Raw genomic sequence first — 22,493 nt, forward strand, 5'->3', positions numbered from 1 at the left:
TTGGATCTATAGAGATGGTAGACCAGTCATGCCAAATTCAATGTTGTCGACAATGGCAAGAATGTATCATGGCCAGGGACATTTGGGAAGGGATGCGATGATAAGGTCATTTAAGCAAACCTGGTACAATGCAAAGTTCAGATTAATTGCAGAGAGCATCTGTCAAAGATGTTTGATTTGTCAACAGTTCAATACTGGGAAAAAGACAGTGGTGAGTCTAGGAACAATAGGCAGAGAAGGAGGTCCTTTTACTAGAATGCAAATAGATTTCATTGAAATGCCCCAAGTGAACAAATTGAGGTATGTTCTAGTGGTAGTTTGTTTGTTCTCAAGATGGGTGGAGGACTATCCGACTAGGAGAAATGATGGAATAACAGTTGCAAAGTTACTGTTAAGAGAGTTGATTCCTAGGTACGGGTTCCCAGTGACAATTGAGTCTGACAGAGGTGGACACTTCTACAATGAGCTCATGGGTTTAATTTGTGAAGCATTGAGCATACAGCAGAAGCTACATTGTGCATACAGACCAGAGGCTTCTGGAGTCGTTGAACAGATGAACGGCACAATAAAAAACCGAATTGGTAAGATGTGTTTAGCCACTGGAATGAAATGGCCTGATGTCTTGCCTCTAGTGTTGATGACTATTAGGTCTATTCCAGATAGAACCACAGGTTTGAGTCCGCACGAAATCTTAATGGGACGTGCGATGAGACATGCTTTCGTGCCTGTCAACAAGTTGATGACAATAACTGATGACATGATTTTGGATTACTGTAAAGGCCTGGCTGACGCAGTTCATTCTGTGTTTCACCAGGTTGGAGAAGACGCTACCACACTTGAGAAGAAGCAAGCCCATGATCTGAGTCCAGGGGACTGGGTGAGATTAAGGTGCACAGAAGAAGAAATTGCTTGGTTCCAAGGTGGGGAAGGCCAAGACAAGTTATTCTGACTACGACAACTGCAGTAAAGTGTGCTGGTGTGAAAAACTGGGTGCATGCTAGTCATACTCTGAGAGTTCCAAATCCGAAAGAAGGGACTGGTAAGGAGTATTTTGAAGAGTCAGATTCTAGTGATGATGCAGAAACTGAACCAGTGAGAAGGAGAAAGAATCCTGAAAGAGCTGAAGGAGAAAGAGAGTCAGGTGATTCTTTCTTTCCAAGAGAGGCTTCAAGAGAAACATTGAGAGTCTCAGAGGAAAGATCGGATTCTGTAAGAGTGCCTGAAGTTCCAACAAGCCGTGGAGAAAACAGAAGAGAAAGGAGCGATTCCACAGAGACTACTCCTGAATCAAATGAAGAGGTTGAAAATCCACTTGAGATTACACCTGAAGAAGCAGGGTCAGTAGAAGTTAGAGAGGGACAGATTGCGGAAAATGCCCGAGGAGGTGTAGGGAACATTCCTGATCAGTTAGGTGAAGGGACAAGTAGACAGCAAGAAGATTGCGTGTCGGAGACCCGAGGAGGGACAGAAATAGGGAAGTCTCAATCAGTAGTGGAAAAGACTGTGGAGCGAAAGAAAATTGTTGAAGAACAAGAGGCAAATGAAACAGAATCAGATGAAAGTGAGAATGAGAAATCAGAGGGTCGAGTTCTGAGAAAGAGAACTTGGATCGGAGAAAGGAATAATAAAGATGTGAGACCAAAGAGGGTTGTAAGAGGAGATCTTTGGCCTAACAGAATAAAGAGGCTGAGGTACAGACTGACACGAGCAAATTCATCAAAAGCTGAACAGGTGAACGAAGTGTCGAGTCAGAATCAAACAAAAGGTGAAAAACAAAAGGTTGCAAAGGAACCAGAGGAGATCAAGAGAATCAGAAAACCTAACCAGAAGTATAGGTCACCGGAATGGACGTACGTGGCACTGTCTGAAGGTGAAGAGGCAGAAAGTCAAGGAAATCCAGAGGGGACCATACGTAAAGTGGTTGAGGAGAAAACTGTTGGAATCCTGAAAGTTATCTTGACTGACATTGGAGAAGAGTCAGATGCACAAGATGTTGTTGAAGATTTGATACAAGTTGATGTTGCTGAAGAAGAAGTGAAAAGTGATGAAAATCCAAACTGAGTGAATTACAGGAGTCACTTGGAGAAGTGAAAAGAAGAAAATCTGAAATTAGCTGTTTGAAATAATCTAGTGTTCTAGTGTTTCAGTAGTGGAGTAGAAGAGGCTAAGTCAAAAGACACTGCCAAAGTAGTAAAATGGCTAATACAGAGAATAATCAAGGTAGATGTGCCTTCTTGAAAAGATGGTGTAGAATGTGCTGCTGCTGTACTGGATTATTAATGCTATTATGGGGTGTACTAGCTTTACTAGTTACTTTTAGAGTTACAATAGATACTTTTGGAATACATACTGATAATGTGACTAATGTAGAGAAGAGTTCACAGAAAGTAGTTCCAACTAGAATTAGTAACATTTACATACATAAAGATAGGTCAATTAATGATTTTTCTAGCAATGTTTTTTCAAAGTTGTTGTACGAATACATAAAGACAATGGAAGTTAGGGATTGCTACGTATGTATGCAATTACCTGCATCCGTTTCAGAGGGTGTTACTTATCACCATTTACCAGCTACGTATGGAATTTCATGAAGTGTGTTAAGTAGTGTTTTTTATTTGTTAGGAAAAATAGATTATGAAATGTCTAACAAAGATAACATTTTTGGGCAATTGCCTATGAACAAAAAGCTGAATCCAGCTAAAGAAGCTAACATTTTTGGTGAAATTTTTATTGAGAAAGAAGAATTAACATTAGATTACATTTTTAAGAACAATTTAACTTGCAGTTTGAAAGAAGAGGAGAAAGCTTTCCTAAACATGGTAGAGGAAAGAAGAATGAACATGCATGAAAAGGCAGGGAAATATACAGTGAGTGAGACAATTTGGGACATTGAGATGGGAAAGGAATTGAGGAATGGGGTTAGTCCAACTTTGGCTTTAGATGCACCACAGAAGGGTAAACTATGCATTACCAGAAGGAAATCCCAATATGATACATATTTTGTTGGGACTAGTGAGTGTCATGATACATACTTCATTGCAACAGGATGGGGTTTTAAAGGTGGAGAAGATCCAGTTTTCCCAGGAGTGTATTATGTTTGTGGGAACAAGGCTTATTACAAGTTGCCTGACCATTGGTATGGCACGTGTTATGTGGGCCTGGTCTTTCCAAAGATTTTTCATATAGGTAGAATAGAAGATGTAGAACATATTAATTTCCTAACACGTTTTAAGAGAGAAACTTGGTCGGAAATAGTTGGTGATATATTTGGAGCTTTAATTCCAGCAGTGGGAATTTCTTTAAACGCATATGGTATTAGGAAACTGTCAACAGTGGTGGATCGCTTATCGACAAGTACCGCTGGAGGGTTTCTTTTGGTAAATACGGAGATGATTGCCGTACGTGCAATGTCTATGCAAAATCGACTTGCCCTTGATATTCTGTTGGCCAAGGAGGGTGGAGTCTGCGGAATGCTGAAAGTTCAACATTGTTGCACTTACATTCCTGACGAAAGCAAAGACCTAAAGGTCTATATCAAAAATATTACTGATTTGCATGAAGAATAAGTACCACTGGAAGCTGAAAGTATCTGGACTAAAATAGCTAATAAGATAGTTGCTGTTAAGAGTTTTATTGCTAAGATAGGTAGTACCATTATTGGTAAAATATTATTTCCATTGACTTGTGTAATTGTTGCTTTATTGTTACGAAGATTGGGGTGTTTGTGTTGTAAAAACAGGGGAGGGAAAAAGAGAATAATTAGAGAAAATGCTGAAAAGAAACAAAAGAGGTCAAGGAGAGACCCACAAGAAATAGAATTAGAAGAATTGAGGGAGAGTGTTTACTTGGAGTCGAAGAGGGATGATGTGAGGGAGTCTGGTGTTTAATGTTGTGTTATTAAAGACATTTCCAATTTCTCCTAAAAATTGGGACTTAAATTTGTTTTTTGGGTTGGTTTTGTGGTTTTTGTGGTGATAAGATATCACCAAAGGGGGGATTGCTGGAGCAGAGTTTTCTGTTGAAAATTTATCGAGTTTTAAGCTCCAGATTTGTCTATATGTTTTGATTAAGATTACTAATTTAAAATCGTTAATTCATAATATGTCTTGTTAAAGTCAGACTAACCAACATTACTAATGAGAGAAACTACACGTGGGAATGCATATATGTTGCTTAATAATGATGTGCGGTTTTAATTAAATGAATGTCGCAAAGTGCTATTTGTTTAAAGCACAAACGCTTTTAAAAATAACGTGTACTAATGCTTTATTGTGTTGCAAAAGGCTAGATAATTACATACACATAAGGGTGTTAATGGGGATTAACACTGTTTAATCATTATGCTGTGGTAACGTTGTTTTGTGTTTCTTTTAATTAAGATGGTCTGTTTGGCCTAAAACAAGATGGCTGTTATTTACAGCCTGCACTCGAGTGATTGAATTTTGACGAAGAGGCCTTGCTGAACATGGTCGAGAGTCACCTGACCACAGCCTTTGCCTGGTTAGAAAGTTTTCCGTGAGGACAGCAGCTCCGGGAACGATTCCAACTGTCCTTGGACAAGGATAAAGCCACAATGAACAATGACCAGTCTGCGGTGGCTTTGCTAAGATATCAAGGAAGAACATTTGTGAAAGAAACATTTGCAAACTCGAGTTTCCTTCTTCCGTCTTTTTATTTTTGTGATTCTTCCTGAGCGGAGGTTTTCTAAATGTAACTGAGTGACATCCTTTCCTGCTCGCTCTGTTCAGCGGCTCAACGGATATTCAACATTTGTTTGTAACTTTTTGTTTGTTATTTTTCCTATAAAAATGTTAGACTAGAGAGGGTCCGTGTTCTTTGCTGCTCAGTACTTCCATTGCATTCCTTGCGGTTCATCGCGTTTTGGACTTCTTCCTGAACCTATGCTGAGGACGGTGGCTCGAGAGACTTTACCGAGAAACCTGTCCTGACCCTTTTAGCTAGAATAGGTAACTATGAGAATAATGATTTTGCTAATGATTGACTTTTCATTTGAATTATTTAGATAAATAAGCATTTGTTTGAATTCCAGTGTCGGGTGTTTATTCCTTGTCATTTATTGAGTTTCCAAATGTATTTCCTATGTTTTAAATCATGACTAAGGGCAATATCATTAAGGTCGCATTGACCTCATTGTAGACGCAGATTGGTTTAGGTTTCCTCTCCTATATTCAGTGTGGATAGAGTAATAGCGTGAATTTAGTGTGATGGGCCCTAGCGTATGATGTGTGTATGTGCGTGTGACTGAAGATTTACTCTGTCCGTGGAAGCAGGGAGATTTTATATGCGCCGATCTGCAGCAACACCACCATAGGTAAGGCTCCCAGAGGATGGAATGGCCAAAAGAAGCAATATCTCAGACAAAAAGACTGAGACAATCTCAAAGCCAGATGGGAGAAAGAGAGGCCCAATACAAAAGGCATTATATGAGGAAGCACTTACCTACAACCCAGAGAGTTACCAGCATAATCTGGTCTCCCTAGGTCCAAGTGAACACTTTCCAGAGTGCACTACACAAGAGTTCAGCTGTGCAAAGTTGGGTGAACTAATAATAAAATGTGTCAATGAAGCTGTGAATGAGTGGGTACTTTTGCCCCCACTGTGGGTAGTTTTTCGACTATAGAGAAATACTGGGTGTACGTTGAGAAGAAGCTAGGAGTACCACTAGCAAAGAGAGATAGCACAATGATGGGCGGCCCACCACCACTAGACATTGAGAAATGTACCTCACGGTATGGACGGGTGCACAGGAGAGGCCAGGGTGGTGCATAAAGGTAGGGGATGTCCTAAAACATTTGAAAACAGTCTTGGGGGCTATGGGAGAAATATAATGGACTTGACTAAGTGTCAGTCAGTCAGTCATAATACTTTATTTCGATAAATCAATATCATAAAAAGACAAAGGAACAATACAATTACACACAATCAGCAATTCGCAATTAATACAGAATAAAATCATAATATATTTACATACTGTTGTATTGTAACATGTGTAATTTGTTAATGCTGCAGCCTACCTGCACTCTGATGTATTAGTATTCTAGAATGTTCACATGGTTACCAGGGAATGTGTGATGACATTCAGACTGGAGCTGTTGGCAGAGTGGGTCCTGTCTCTCTGCTCTGTATGTAGCTAATAAACTACCAACTCAACACTACTTGGATTGGCTTCATTACTACAAAATATTGGCGACGATCTTAGCTACATACAAGAACCCATGCAGCCATTGGAGAACCTTTTATTCAGAAATTTCCTTCAATCAAGAATCCGTTTCAATTGAAGAAGAACTCTTTCTGTCTTCTGGTAAAGGTACTTTTTCTGTTAAGCTGCGCTGCCTTGTTATTTTCGTGGAGAGACAGTTCCCTTAAGGAATACATAAGACATTTTAAAGGAACACAGAGCGAGTTTCCTCTTTTTCAATATTGACTGTTACGGGGAGCTTGGATTACAGTTTGCAGTTATTGACGCTGGGTGCTGCGCTTTGATGGGAGTCTGCGGCTTTATTGTGCCTACTTTCTATACTGCCTGCAAGTTTCAGCGTTTATTTCCTTAAAAAAGAAGTTTACGCAGTATCAGCTGTTGTTAATACTTGCTCGCGCTCACCTTTGGCTTCTTTCAAAAAACGCCATTCTGTGCCCTCGCGCTTTGCAGCATCGCGCTCACCGTGTTCCAGTTTCGAAGACCCATGCCAGCATCAGCATTCTTCCTGCTCAACGTGCTGTACGTCTAACGTCATCTTTGACGAACTCGGTGATTGGAGGAAAGCTTTGTTTGTCATCTCCTTGACAACGCGTGTCTTGGCTTTGCGGTGACACGCACACCTTCTTTTCATCTCCTTGACAACGCGTGTCTTGGCTTTGCGGTGATACGCACACCTTCCTGGTTCACAACATCGGATGACACGATGTACGATGACACGCACACCGAGTGATTTTTTTTTTTTTGTCGCGTTCACTAAAATTCGGTGATTCGCACACCATTTCAGAACGTTGCACAGGAGAACGATAAGGGAGAAACATTTGCGTGTTACTGACATTCGGTGACACGCACATCATACTTTTTACCACTACATGTGTGTTGTTTTATTGGTGACAATATTTAGTAAAATTGTTCTATTCTTCTGGGTTACTAATGTATGAATGCAACTTCTGATACCCCTTTTGAGTTTTTTTTTACTATTGAGTTGCTATAATCAGACACCATTTCTTTCCCAACTGTTCCATCTTTAGTCGAATTGTGCACCATGCAATCTGTTAACCCTCCACCGTCATTCCTTGAATCACCAGGCGATCCTCCTGTTAGATGGGAAATCTGGCATGATGCTTTCCAAACTTATCTAGGAGCCATTGGTGCGTTACGTTTTAGTGCAGAGAGGAGAAAATGTCTTCTCCTACACTCCTTAGGATTTGAAGGAAGGTCAATTCATAAACACTTACCATCTCTCTCTGAAGATGAATTAAATGGTATTGACGAGTATCAAGAGGCGGTTATCAAATTAAAAACAAGATTTGATAAGCAGCCTAGCCTTATGGTATTGCGGCATAAGTTTTTCAAAAGAAAACAAATGGAAGGGGAGGATGTTGATGGTTACATATCAGTTTTACGCAGATTGGCAGCTGAGTGCAAATTTGAAAATTTCACTGATCAATTAATTAGGGATCAGTTTGTGTGCCAATGCACAGATAAAAATATTCGTCAAAAACTGTTAACCTTGGGGGATCCATCTCTAGATGAAATCATAAAAATTGCCAAAAGCATAGAGATCTCTATGGTTTCTATTAAAGAGCTTGATGACAAACCACAAGATACCATTAATGCTGTTAGCACTAATAGTAATTCAAAACTTCGTGGTAAACCTGCACAGCTAGTTCAGCAATCTCCAAAGTCTAACACAGATTTTAATAATCCTACCAAAACTTCTTTTAAAAATATGTGTATCAGATGTGGAAACCCTCCTCATTGTAAAGGCTCGCGGTGTCCTGCAAACAATGTTATGTGTAATTACTGCAAAAAGATGGGGCATTTTGCGAAAGTTTGTTTAAAAAAGAAAAATACAAGTAAACCTGCTGTTTGTAGTGTGGAGTCTGACGCAGAGTCAGATTTGGAAGTTGTCTCTGTTGTGTGGAATGAGAATGAGTCAGACTCAATCAATTCCAAATGCTCCCCAAATGTTGTCACTGGCGATCCTTCTTCTTGCATTGACCCCATTGTTGATATCACGATTGGAGAACGCACTGTAAAGTTGTTGGTTGATTCTGGGGCAAAGATCACTATGATTACTCAAAAATTGTTTGAAGAAACATGGCAGGGTTCTCAACCCTTATGTCCTCCTGATCGTTCTCCTGTCTCCTACGAAGGACGTAAAATAGATCTTTTGGGATATTTTGAAGACGAATTGCAGTTCAGAGGGAGGAGGATTCAAGGGAAAGTTTATGTTGCCGTAAAAGGTCTCAATATTCTAGGGTGGTTTCACCAAGGCCTTTTTCGAATAATATTGAGACCAGGTGAAAAAGAACAAGTGTTGGTTGTGGATTGTGAAGACTCTAGTTCTCAATGGAAAGAAAAGTATCCTGAGGTTTTCAGTAGTAAACTGGGGAAGATTAAAGGTTTTAGACACAAGATTATTGTAAAAGAAGGTGCTCTCCCCATCAAACACAAACTAAGAGGTGTTCCTTTTAGTGTTAGGGACGATTTGGAAAAGGAATTAAAAGACTTGTGTGCCAAAGGAATTATCGAGCCTACAGACTCTTCGTTATGGCTTTCTCCATTAGTTGTCGCGAGGAAAAGGGGAGGGGATCTTCGTGTCTGTGTCGACTTGAGGTCCCTAAATAAAGAGATTTGGGTAGATTCCCACCCCTTACCCAAAATCAGTGATTTGTTTGCTTCAACAAAAGGTGCACGGTATTTTTCTAAATTAGATTTAGCCAGTGCATACCATCAGGTAGAACTGGATCCTGAATCACGACATCTAACTGCGTTTGTTTCGCCTTTAGGTACGTTTCGTTACTGTCGCATGCCTTTTGGACTAGCGTCTGCAGCCTCCGTCTTTCAGAGGATAATGGGGAACATGCTTAGAGATCTTGATGGTGTCCTTGTATTTCAGGATGATGTTCTGATTTTTGGTAAAGATATTTCATCTCACGATCTTGCTTTAGATAAAGTGTTGACCCTCTTCAAAAAACGCGGTGTGATTGTTAAAGAATCCAAGTGTAAATTCTTGTGTTCTAAAGTAGAATATTTGGGACATGTTATTTCCCATGAAGGAGTCAGTCCACGGCCGGGTCTTCTCCAAGCTATTGTGGAGGCGCCGGATCCAATAGATAAAGCAGGGGTTAAGTCACTATTGGGTCTATGTGAGTATTACTCTCTATTTATTCCAAATTTTGCCACTATTGTCCGGCCTATAAGCAATCTCTTAAAAAAAGGGGTCAAATTTGATTGGTGTCATGATTGTTCTGTGGCTATTAAGTTTGTGAAAACTACTTTGAGTGAAGGTCCTGTACTCAAACCGTTTGACCCGAGTTTGCCATGCTGTGTCACTGTTGATGCAAGTCAGGTGGGTTTGGGTGCGACATTGACTCAAATGGTAAATAATCTTGAACACACTATTTGTTTTGCGTCAAGGGTTCTGAGGACTCCTGAACTTCAGTATTCGGTTATTGAAAAGGAGTTACTTGCCTGTACATGGGCCATTGAAAAGTTTAGGCCGTATATTTGGGGGAAAAGGTTTACGCTCTTGACAGATCACAAGCCATTGGTAAATATCTTGGGTGGAAGTTTGAGCAAGTGCTGTTCTCCCAGAATTATGCGCATGGTCACTAAACTTCTTCAGTATCAGTTTTCCGTACAACATATTCCTGGTGGGAAAAATGGGAGGGCGGATTTTCTATCCCGTTTTCCCATCAAGCACAGTGAGATGGACGATGTGAGTCTGGAGGAATTTGTTAATGAGGATTGTGATGATTGTTTGGTTGCTGTACTGGATTTACCTGTTTTAAATCTTGGTTCAGAGGATTCTTGGAAACAAGCAATGGGGTCAGATAATGTATTATGTGAAGTAACTCATTTTGTCAAGAATGGGTGGCCAAGAGAAAAAGCACTTTCTCCTGCCCTGCAACCTTTCTGGAAGGTTGAGGATGAACTTTCCATTGAAGATGGTTTATTACTTAGGAATGACAAATTTGTTCCTCCTACTTGTTTTCGCAAAACTGTTATTGAAAGAGCTCATGAGGGCCATCTGGGTTCAACGCTTACTAAGCGGCGCATCCGGGATGTGTATTGGTGGCCAGGGATGGATTCCGAAATTGATGTTATGGTGGCCAACTGTTGTGTTTGTAGCTCTGCTGACAAGAGTTTGAAAGTGGCTGTTCCTCCGTTAATGCCCATTGAATGCCCAAAAAGCCCGTGGTCGAAATTGGGAATTGATGTGATGGGTCCTTACGAGGTCCTCCCGGGAGGTTCTCGTTTTATACTTGTCCTTATGGATTACACTTCTAAACAGACCCCCCAGGATATTGCGGCATGGATTAGCAAATTTAGCGGCACAAATATGGAAATTTAGCGGCACAAATATGGAAATTTTGCGGCTTTTTTGCGGCACTTAATTTTACTCATAATCATTCATTTTCAGTCTGAAATCAATGGAAACTGTTTCAGCAGAATATTCCACTTTGCAATAGGCATGTTTAAAGTGTCTGCAGCTCTACGAAAGCACAGCTCCAGTCCTAAGCTCGCGGGAGGGAGCTGGATTTCTCCCTGAGATGTTCTAGTGCCCATGTAGGCACCCCTGCCAGGACACCGCTGCCTCCCGGATCTGTGAGGCAGGAAACCTCTTCCTCAGGCACCCTAGGGTGCATGATCCTAGTGGCTGATCCAAATAAGTGTACATCATCAGGTGCAATCTTCCCGGGATAGAGGGTTTACAGAAAGGTAGGCATACTTCCACGAGTCAGCTCTCTACATTCCTCCCTCGCACCCCCCCCCAGTTCGGCATTAAAGAAGAGAAATGAGTCAATAAAGATGACATAGCATACAGATGATGCTAGTCCAACTATGCTCAGCCGGCGAGCACTAGGCCCCGAAAGGGGACCGCTCCCCCTCCCCACTCCAAATCAACTTCACCCTCATTTGAAGCCCTATACTGAAGATCAGTAGACGTGGGCTCCTTTCCCATGTCTAATGGAACTGTCCAACAAATTGAGAGAAAGTTTTTAAGATGGATTTAATGATAATCAACCTGCTAGCGCTGCGAAGAATCTTTAAAAGAATGGAAGAGTACTAGCACTTCTCTTTAGAAAACAGATATTCTGAGATAGTGAGTACATGTAGTTTTATATTTCTGTTTCAGTCACTGGATGAAACACATGACCCTGACCAGTGTTAAAAAGGCAGGTACTGTGGGTGCCAAGTTCCAGCACTTCTTACACATGAGGTGACTCAGGTGATATAACCATGTGCATACTTTCGGAAAGATATATATATGCATATCGCACACAATAAACAGAGATGTGGCACGGCGCGCACAGCCTTCATCAAAGTATATAAATACATATCACACACAATAACAGTGACGTTACACAGCGTGTACAACCTTCGTCAAGTTATATACACGCACATCACGCAGGATAAACAGTTACGTGGCACGGGTGTTATAAAATGGCGTGGACAAACATTCACTAAGACATGGAACAGCATGGCTCAGTTCCACTCACTGCTGCTGCCTTGAAGCTACGGGACCGGGCAGTGCCAAGGCCTATTCCAGCCACGGTGACTTAGAACCTTGCAGCACTTTTAATAGAATAATACTGGTACTTCTAAGATGCAGCAAGTACTCTGAGACAGTGAAAACCAGCACTTTCATATTTTCAGTTTCAGCACTTGGTACAGTGGGTGAAAATCTGCCCCATTCCTAGAGCTCTAAAATTACGACCACAGCTAGCTTTACACCGAGTTATGCAGAGGAAGCAGTGATCTTATGGCTGCACGGCGACACCTAGTGACGTGTGTGCCGCGTGCAACCAATAATAAGCCTTAATTATTTCCTTTCTTCAGGGAGACCCTTTTTAGCGGCCAAATCGGTAAATATCGCGGCCATCGCGCTAATCTGCCGATTTCGCGATTTTTTCGTGAATCGCGAAATCGCGAAATGCTGGAGGGTCTGTCTAAATGGCCAGAGATTAAATTGGTGAAAGAGGCCAACTCATTGGCGATCATAGATTTTCTCAAGGATGTGTGGTTGAGAGAGGGGTTTCCAGAAATATTAATTTCAGACAACGGGAAGCAATTTATCAGTACTGAATTTGAGTCTTTTCTAAAAGACTGTGGGATAAAACATCATAAGAGCTCACTTTATCACCCACAGAGCAATGGTTTGGTGGAGAGGATGAATCGAGTAGTAGGAGAATGTGTTAAATGGGCTAGAGCTGGTGGACATGATGTTTGCAAAGCACTTAATGCCATGGTTTGGTTTTACAGAACCACGCCCCATTCTGCTACAAAAATATCACCCTTTGAGGTGTTAAGAGGACGTAAACCCAACTCCAGTTTCAGACCTGCTTGGATGAATAAATGGGTTAGGTCTGAATCAGATATCGCTCATTTACTATCTATGGTGAGTGAGAATCTGTCTGCTTCACAATCCAAACAAAAAGTTTGGTTTGATTCCTGCAAGGGTGTTAAAGTGACTTCTTTAGAAGTAGGTGATTCTGTTAAAATCAAAAGCGGTATTCATGCTAAGAAGGGTGACAGCAAATTTAGTCGTCCTATTAAAGTCATCAAAATTCTTGGTAATGCCGTGATGGTTGATGGGGGACATTGGTGGAATCTCAATAGAGTGGTTAAAGTTCGGGATTCTGATGTGGTTCCTTGTCCGTCAAGTAGCTCTGTTCCTGTGTGTGATCAAATTCAATTGAGGAAGAGCTCAAGGAAAGTTCTTAAGCCCGCTAGATTTAGGTCATGAACTTTGTATGAATTTGTGTTTATTTTAACAAGGAAAGTTTTTAAGCCCGCTAGATTTAGGTCATGAACTTTGTATGAATTTGTGTTTATTTTATTTTATTTTATTTTATTTTATTTTTTTTGTTTTTTTTAGAGGAAGAGAAGATATGTTGTATTGTAACATGTGTAATTTGTTAATGCTGCAGCCTACCTGCACTCTGATGTATTAGTATTCTAGAATGTTCACATGGTTACCAGGGAATGTGTGATGACATTCAGACTGGAGCTGTTGGCAGAGTGGGTCCTGTCTCTCTGCTCTGTATGTAGCTAATAAACTACCAACTCAACACTACTTGGATTGGCTTCATTACTACACATACTTTTTCTATTTACACAAAAAGAATACAAAAGTATATACTTTCTATAAAACTCAGTCATTAAAATGTATTAAAAAGAGGTCAGTTAAAATAAAACAAACTATTCACATCACTTGCATATAAAATCAGTATAGATTAAATTCATGGAGTAACCATTACAGATGGGCAATATAAAATTCATCCATTTATAAGACCATGTTACTGAGATTATTGGACAACATCCTTTTCTTGACCCTAATAGCCCCCACAAGAAAACTAGCGACATGAGACATGATCCTGGGGGTCTGTAGTAGCTGGAGACACAAGAGAGCTGGCTTAACCTGTATAAACCCTGCCTCCTTAAGAATCGGGATCAGATATTTCTTTCTTAAAGCCGTGAAGTGATCACAGAACATCAAAAAGTGCAGTGTGTTCTGGATCAAAAAATTGTCACACTTACACGGCAAAGTGTTTTCGGGGGTACACCAAGTTGGAAAATGGCCAAGGGATAAATGAATCAAATTCAACCGAAAACGAGTTAAAAGGAAACAATGGTAAGGCAGGTTTACAGTGGTTAAGTATGGTTCAGGGCCGACATGAGTGCTCAAAATAATGCTAGTCCTCACCGTTGGTTTCTCAAGTTCTACTTGTTCCCTATCTAGACTTAGCAATTCTCCCATCATGCCTTTAATCAGAGCAATGTCTTTCACAGTTATCGAGGCCGGGGAAAGAAAAAGATCTGGTCTCCCTAACTTAAAAAGACAGTTTTTGATGTAAGCTAGCCACGGTATTTTGCTTACTCTGTCTAGCTGCAAACAGTCTTTTAAAATAATATGGTTAAGGGGGATTTCTTGATTCAGCCAGATCTTGAGCCAAGCCAGAACAGGGGCCACTTGAATCAGATCTGAGATATATCCTATGCCAAGTTCAGAGGGAACAATATATGTTGAAGTCGACTGTGGTACAGAAAGAACAGATCTTAAAAATTTGTTCTCGGTAATCTGTATACTTTCCGTGGAACAATTACCCCAAATAGCACTTCCATATGTAGCAACAGCCAGACATTTAGCTTTATAAATTTTAAGCAGAGTAACTATTGGCCTAGCTCCCAATTTTTTTATGAAACTCTGGAGAGCAGAAGAGGATCTAGCGAGGGCAATATTTCTATTTTTTATCTGGGGACCCCAAGTTCCTCTCTCATCAAAAGTTATCCCCAGATAAGGAAAGGTGGCTACTCTGCAAAGCTCTTGTTTTCCACAGGTAAATGTTTTTAAGGACTTATTTTTTTTGCCCTTGCCCATTATCATAATTTGAGACTTTTTGACATTAATCTTTAGGTCCAAAGAACCCATAAAGTCCTCAAAAGCGTCCAATAGGCGTTGAAGACCGACACCAGTACGTGAAAGCAAGACAGCGTCGTCCGCGCATAGGAGAACTGGAATTCCAAGTTGTCCTATATGTGGAACGTCAAGAGTTGCTACTTTTAGGGAAGTCGCCAGTGCATTTATGTAAACAGTAAAAAGGAGGGGTGCCAAAATGCACCCCTGCCTAACACCCCTTTCTGACTTAAAGTGACTTGTGCAACGCCCATCCGAGGTAACTCTAACCGCAGCTATTAGATCGGAATGGAGGTCTGCTAAAAGACTAACAAGAGCCCTGTCCAATCCTATATCAAGCAGAATTTTCCAAAGTTTGGAACGATTTACGAGGTCAAAGGCTGACGAGAGGTCCATGAACCCCAGGTACATGGACCCCTCCTTGGCCCTCGTATATTTTTCTACCAGTAAGTGCAAGTTAAGGCCTTGATCTATTGTACTCCTTTTCGGTCTTAAACCGTACTGATCGTTTGATAGGACCCCTTTCTCAATTAGCCAATCATTCAGTTTTGTTAAAATGACCCGGCCCAATATTTTCACCGATGAATCAATCAATGAAATGGGTCTGTAACAGGATGGGTCTTGCCTGTTACCCTTTTTAAAGACCGGTATAATGATAGATTTTTTCCACGAATCCGGGATTTTGTCAGTTGTAAGAACATTAAAAACATTACAAAGAACTTTCGACCAAAACTTAGGTGCACATTTAAAAACGTCCCCTGGTACCCCATCAGGGCCCGGAGCTTTATTTTTCAGGGTCAGATCTATTGCCCGTTCCACTTCAGCTGCAACAAAAGTGACGGTGGCCTTAGCGGTACAGGATTCCACTGCCTCCGCTTCTGTGAAGGCAGCGGAGGTAACAGCACTGCTAGATTCTGTATATATCTGACTAAAATGTTTAATCCAGCCCTCATCAGAAATATTTGCCTCTAGGGGGGTGTTTGAGTCATCAGAAAAAAGTGGCTGATTTATTATTTTCCAGAATAGACCACTATTTTTTAGTGTTTCTGGTTCAAGAAGTTGGGCTACAGCATTATCTTTCAGGTCCCTCTTTCTTTCTAAGATAGTTTTTTTGTACACAGTCCTTGCACTCACTATATCCGCACGGATTTTGGGAGTGGCTTTCAGGGCTTTTAGTAGGACACCGTGTGCCTTTGAACATTTCTTGTCGAACCATCTTTTGCCCACTAACAACTTCTGGCGAGATTTATTCTGGAGGCTACGATTAATTTCTATGCAGATATAATCAAAAGCCACTATGACCTCATTACTCTGTGTTCTATTTGATAAACATATTGCAACTTCATCCTCAACGTTGGACAAAACCTCTTGGAGAAAGGTTTCGGGGACTATTTTTGTCCATTTCAACCTACGGTTCTGATCTTTTACCGTAAGATTTACTCCCCCTCTAACTTTTACTGATTTTAGAGAAATTACATCTGCAAGCTTCAGTTCTAATAAAACAGGATTATGATCACTAAAAACTGATACCTCTGTATAATAATTAATCACATTATTTAACAAAAAAGAAGTCATAAAAATATAATCTATAATAGTACCCATGTCTTTTCCTTTAAACGTAGGGGATCTATTTTTCCCATCCCCGCAGCCTGATTCATATAAATTCCATCTTGCAAGAAAAGTTTCAAGATGCTCACCACGCCTAGTATGTTCCAAATGAACTGAAGAGGAGAGGGGGGGACCTTCATCATCCTGGCTAATGCATGGTAGGGTACATGGGTGTATGTTAAAATCCCCTAATAATATTAGTTCAAAGGTATTTACGTTGGTACTGTAGACTGACAGAAATTTGTCCAGTACTTCCAAATTTTGACTGGTACAATCATTTGCGTGTGAATTATAAAAATTAACAAAAAGGATCTTCGCCTTATCTTGGGAAAAAAGTTCAACAATCAAACAGTTATCAGAGCCAGATGAACACTGAGTTAATGTGCCTTTTATGTCCAGTTTAAATAAACTTAACAAGCCCCCCTTAGATCGTCCTGCCACACTGCTAATAGCTGGGACACAAAAATGGCTATAGCCATCCAAGGAAAAGCTATTCATCTGATCCCAGGTCTCTTGTAAGGCAATGATATCAAAAGCTTTTAATGTCAATAGCCATTCGGGATTCCCAATTTTATTCTTTATGCCGGCAATATTCCAGGTGGCAATTTTAAGGAACGATGCTGGTAACTGAGTAGGATTCCTCGAGGCATCGGGAAGTCAATCATTTTCCTCCAATGAGGATAAAGCAGTGTAACGATTATAAAGGGGAAGAATATTGTCCAACTGCCTATTCGCTGACTGATAACCATAGAGATCCCGCCGTTGTGCTGCACAGGTGCGTTCAAAGGCGTTTTGGAAAAGCAACCAGCCATTCCCCTTACTGGCCCATTCCCAAGATGCCTTTGCTGCTGAGATAATCGATGTTGAGTGTTGGCCAAATGGCTATAAAAATATCCAAGGGGTCTAACACGTACAGAATTTTCCTGGGTAGGTAAAGAGACAGCTCTGAGGAGGACAGTAGCAACATGTTGTGGGTGTTTAAAATTTACAATGATGCAATCCCCTCTTGTATTTTTTCTTCCATAACCAATCCAACTGACTCTACGGGTGGATATTATATCATTTGAGAAGGCCAATGGAAAACCACAATTCCTATTCAGCCAAGCAAGTGTTTTATTTTTTAGGGCATCATGGGTTTCTAGCCTAGAGTCAGTCATGCAAGAGTCAACCTCTGGGACATTTGTTAAAACCACAATGTATGGAACACACTGCGGTGGGAGGTTGACAACATTTTTCCTCCTGGATTTCCTACTCCCGGCAGTGTCTCCCTCTGCTAAATTATTCTGATTACTCTTTTGTATTATTTGTGGTTGTGATGAAATTGGTGCTAGTGCAAGTGCAGTACCCACTGGTGATTGGTTAGATGGTGGAGTGATCAGTGCATTTACAGCTGGAGAGGCCTGAATGATAACCCCCGAGCCACTAACCCTGGTGTTAGCTGAGGTGTATACTACGGGTTCCGATGAGCTATGGCTTATGGGACCCGATGGACCGGGTTGAGGGCTCGTCAGGGAAGAAGACAGGGTCAAATGAGAATCAAAGAGACCTTTCAGTCTGGTAACCTCTTGGGCAACTAATTCTAACTTTGCCACCAATGGGCTAATCAGAGCCTCTATTTTAGACTCAAGAATGGTTGCCAGGAGTTCAATATAGTCTGGATGAAGGGTATTTCCCTCAGCATTGTTTATAGGCTCTAAAATGTCCCCCCTGCTGAGTGAGGTTAGACCTTGCTTTTTGGACTTTCGACCCACCGCCCTCTTGACCGGAGCCTTCCTGCATGCGCGCACCGTTCTCCGAACAGGAGATTGAGTTGGTGTGACCCTTAAAGAGGATGTCGGGCTCTGGCTAGGAATAAAGTCATTTAAAATGTCCCGCTCTTCTATGCTCACTATGGTGGATACATCATTATTTGAGTCTACATTGTTAGAGTTAGCACAGCCACAGTCCGGGAGGAGCGACGGAGTGGTGGGCGTACTCAACCTTGTAGGTGACGTTTCTGGACTCAACCTGCTAAGTGATAGTCTCCTATCTTTATTAATCTTACTAACTACTTTAACAAGGTAGTTATCCATTGTCCTTGTGTCATTAATAGCCACTGATTTAGAAGACCTAAGCTTAGACATAATATGGCCAGCTGGTACTAACTACGAAGTGAATTGGACAACAATAACTTGTCTAGATAGTGTATAAAACAATGAAGGCAATAGGCCCAGCAAGCGGAAAACGAACGTACACCAATATTCAAAGTAGTGTCTTACTAGCAATCCAAGATCCGAATGATACGAGCCAAAGTCCATGGCCCAGCCCAGCCTCCTTAGGCCCCTGACAGCCACAGACGGCCCGCGCTTTGCCTGGGCTTCGCCCGGCGCGTCCCGCGAAGCGGGCATCGGCGTTACTTGCAGGCGCCTCCTGGCGCTGGCGCTGCTTGTGATGACGCGCCGCCGCTGGGGCAGCCGGGAGATGAAGTCCCGGGGCGGCGACGCGGGAAAATGCCGGTTTCAGGAATGTGTTATCTCCCCGTGACTCTTGGCAGTGGCGGCGTGCTGGAATACAGGTAATTTCAACTCCCCTCTGCTCCGCCGGCCCCGGCGTTACTTGTAGGCGCCTCCTGGCGCTGGCGCTGCTTGTGATGACGCGCCGCCGCTGAGGCAGCCGGGAGATGAAGTCCCGGGGCGGCGACGCGGGAAAATGCCGGTTTCAGGAATGTGTTATCTCCCCGTGACTCTTGGCAGTGGCGGCGTGCTGGAATACAGGTAATTTCAACTCCCCCTTGACTAAGTGAAAAGAGGGGGAAGTTCTGTACCATAGTCCTGTTGGCTAAATGCTTCGTCTTTGTGAGAAGTAAAATGTATCCTGCAAATAATATTTCATAGATGAAACCGCTTAAGATGTACGTGTGGATTATTGTTGCATTTTGCCTGCATTATTTCCATATTTGATTACTGCAATATGGACATCTTGCAAGGACTCCACATTTTCCTTTTGTAATGTCATGAAAAGTTCACTAATTGTTTGAATGAACATAACAATAAACTCAATATAGTGTATATATAGTTTGAAAAATGTCTTCATCCTATAAACTATGACATATTTGATTAAGTTTCACCTACCTTTGAGTATGTAACCAAATGTGCATCCCTGGATGGGAGCCAAAATTTGGTAAACTTCCTTAAAACATTGAAAATGTCTGGCCCAAAATAGATTATATACAATATCTATATAGGATACATATTAGGTAACTATGTAATATGGTTCAATATTGCCATTGAGGTTTTCTGGTGACATCATACGCCATGAACCGAAGACTGAGTGGTTTGTAAACATCATTAGAACAATAGGATTTCAATACAGGACCATATGACCTCCCGGTGCTGGTATTTATTGTTTATATTACTTGTTCATTTGTGTGTAGGTAGCTTGAAAGGGCGGTTTACTTCTAGGTGCAGCTAACAATGACACTGGTGGGAATTAGAATGTTTAGGTTTTTTCAGACTTCTTGAACAAATGATGAATAAAAACCACCTGAAGCATTAATGGTGAGGGTCAATGGATTTAGGCAATCCTTTGGCTGCAGCCTTTGCCACATCTTTATGGATTTGCCACAAAGTACGAAATTTGCAGAGTTCACCAAAAATGTTGTTTCTGAGATGGATGAAAATAATACTGGGCAAAGTGCCGCATAACTAGCATTTTTGCTGCATAATTTAGAGTGTATAGTTTGGCGCTACATTCACTTACCCCTAGTCACGTGACAATGTTCACTCTCTGCCCAGTGGTTTCGGGAATGCCCCTAAGGTGATATTTCGAATTTCAGAGGGAGAGAGTACCTTCCCCTCCCCCTTCCCCAAGGAAGCTCTTTGGATGGTGGTTGTTGTATTAAAAATGTCAAAAGATGAGAGATGCCAACACCTAAAATATCAAATGTCTGACCTGCTCTTCATGGCCACCCAGAGACACAGTCCTGGAGTGGAGCCGGGCCTGGGTGCCTCACTCGGGAGTTTACACAGATTTACATGGAAAGTCCTAGATTTTTACAATAATAAACAGCCCTTACACTGAGTGGCAGTCAGTGGAATTAAACATTTCCGAGTCATAACGTTTTGCTTCAAAGCGCTAGATCCGCACGGGAGGAATCAATTATGCGCCCATTAAGGCACCGCTTCAAAGCGCTAGATCCGCACTGGAGGAATCTCTTATGCGCCCATTAAGGCGCTGTGAGCACTAGTGAGGCAAAGTGTCAGTGAAGGGAGACAGAAAGTGGTGATTAACTGAAGAATTAATTTATGAGTGAAGAGAAAAGATTCATTTTATGTTTGCAAGGATGTCAATAGAACATAGTCAAACCAGCATTTGCAATGCAATAGGTCTCGCCTTTGCGAGAGTTTGAGCTATTGGCTTTGTAAATGACAATGCCTTTTATTTATGTGTTTTGAAAACCTGCAAGCGGTGCGTAAACACACACTTTGTACTTCTAGTCGTTGCTTACAAGGCTGGCAGTAACTGCGCCTCTTTTACTGCCAGCTATTAGTACAAACTGCGTGTTTACGGACCGCTTACAGGTTTTCAAAACACATAAATGAAAGGCATTGTCATTTACAATGACAATAGCTCAAACTCTTACAAAGGCGAGACCTATTGCATTGCAAATGCTTGTTCTTACTGATGGGAAGAGGATGATGGGGTGGGGCAACCTGAGGTTTATTTGTTCCCAGTTTTAAGAATTACGGTTTGCTTGATCTATTACAAACTGTGATTTGATAACAGCGAACTTCTACTGATACACAAAGCTGTCTTAAATGTATATTGATATGTGACGCTATTATGACGTAACCTTTTATTGTTATAGACGGCAAGATGACTATTGGACAACCCACTACTCGACTACTTCTGATACAAATGATATTTCCAAATGTATGCTGACATGTTACAAAAAATAATAAAAAAGATGAAACAAAAAAATAAGGCAACTATCAGGCACAAGACTCCCATGCTGCAGCCCGGAGGACATGCAGCTCTACCACAATTAATGCTAAACTGGAGTAAACGCACCAGGTGTATCTCTGCCTCTCAAAAGATGAATTAAAGTGCCAACAAAAAAGTGAAGAAACCAGAGGGTGGGCCCAAAAGCTAGGCGGCACACATTCGGTGGTCCTGGTATAAAAAACATTCATCGGGCTTCAGTGGAAAATCAGCGCTCCATCCAAAATACTAGGACTCGTGGGAAAATGCCTGATACACCTAAATAAGTATGTCCCCCCCCCCACAAACACCCACCCTCTTAATACTTAGGTCGAGCTTTAAACTTCAGATAGGATTCGGCTCAACCATCGCCTTATTAAGAAAAGCTCTCATACACTCCCCCTCCCCCCCCAAATACAAGATCTGAAACTCCCAATCAAGTGTTATAAAAGGGCATGCATCAGACATTACAATTTCCAACTCAAGGATATATAATGACACAAACACTTTCAGCATATACATACAGCTGAGCAACAGAATCATGCTATATATACATTTGAGTGTTTGTTTCATTAAATGGCACCAAAACTATTCTGTTTGTCAGATTAACGGGGAACATGCGAGGTTCACAAATCACAACATGGCAGAGCTACATGGCCGGCAACTCACAGGCTGCGGCTAACGCAAGTCTAGCATTCTGCGACATGACCATTTTGCTGTTCTTCCAAATAGTCTTTCTATTATGTCCACACCAGCTGCGATCCTGGTTTGCATTTACATCGGGAGAGTTATCCAATAAGTGAGAAGTCTTGAGAAGAGAGTGATCATTGCAACCTAAGAAATGTACATCTCAATACCTTGTGCTAACAACGACCTTTCCCATTACATTTGGAAGGGAGCATGCCATGTATTTTTATGATACACAGTACAAAGGTTACTGGCACGCAGCTGCAGAATGTGATTGATAAGTATATGATATGCTTAACTAGATGTTGAAACCCTTTGTTACTTGATATGTACTTACTTCGACAGATTTGTTGTATAATAGTTGCCAAGCAACAACCCACCCAACCATAGACTGTGCTCCGGAGACCTTCAACGAAATCCTCCTAGTAACAGCGTTGACAAGGTTCCTATCAGAACTTCTTGAGTAAGTTTGTGGCACCAAGTCCCCAAACACAGGAGAACCCGAGCAATCACTGCCTAAACACTACATCTGGCTGCAAGTATGACACATTTTATAAGTGAACTGGGGGTGGGGGTGAACTGCTGACTTGG

Source organism: Triturus cristatus, chromosome 4_1, assembly GCF_964204655.1.
Source record: "Triturus cristatus chromosome 4_1, aTriCri1.1, whole genome shotgun sequence".
Taxonomy (NCBI): Eukaryota; Metazoa; Chordata; class Amphibia; order Caudata; family Salamandridae; genus Triturus; species Triturus cristatus.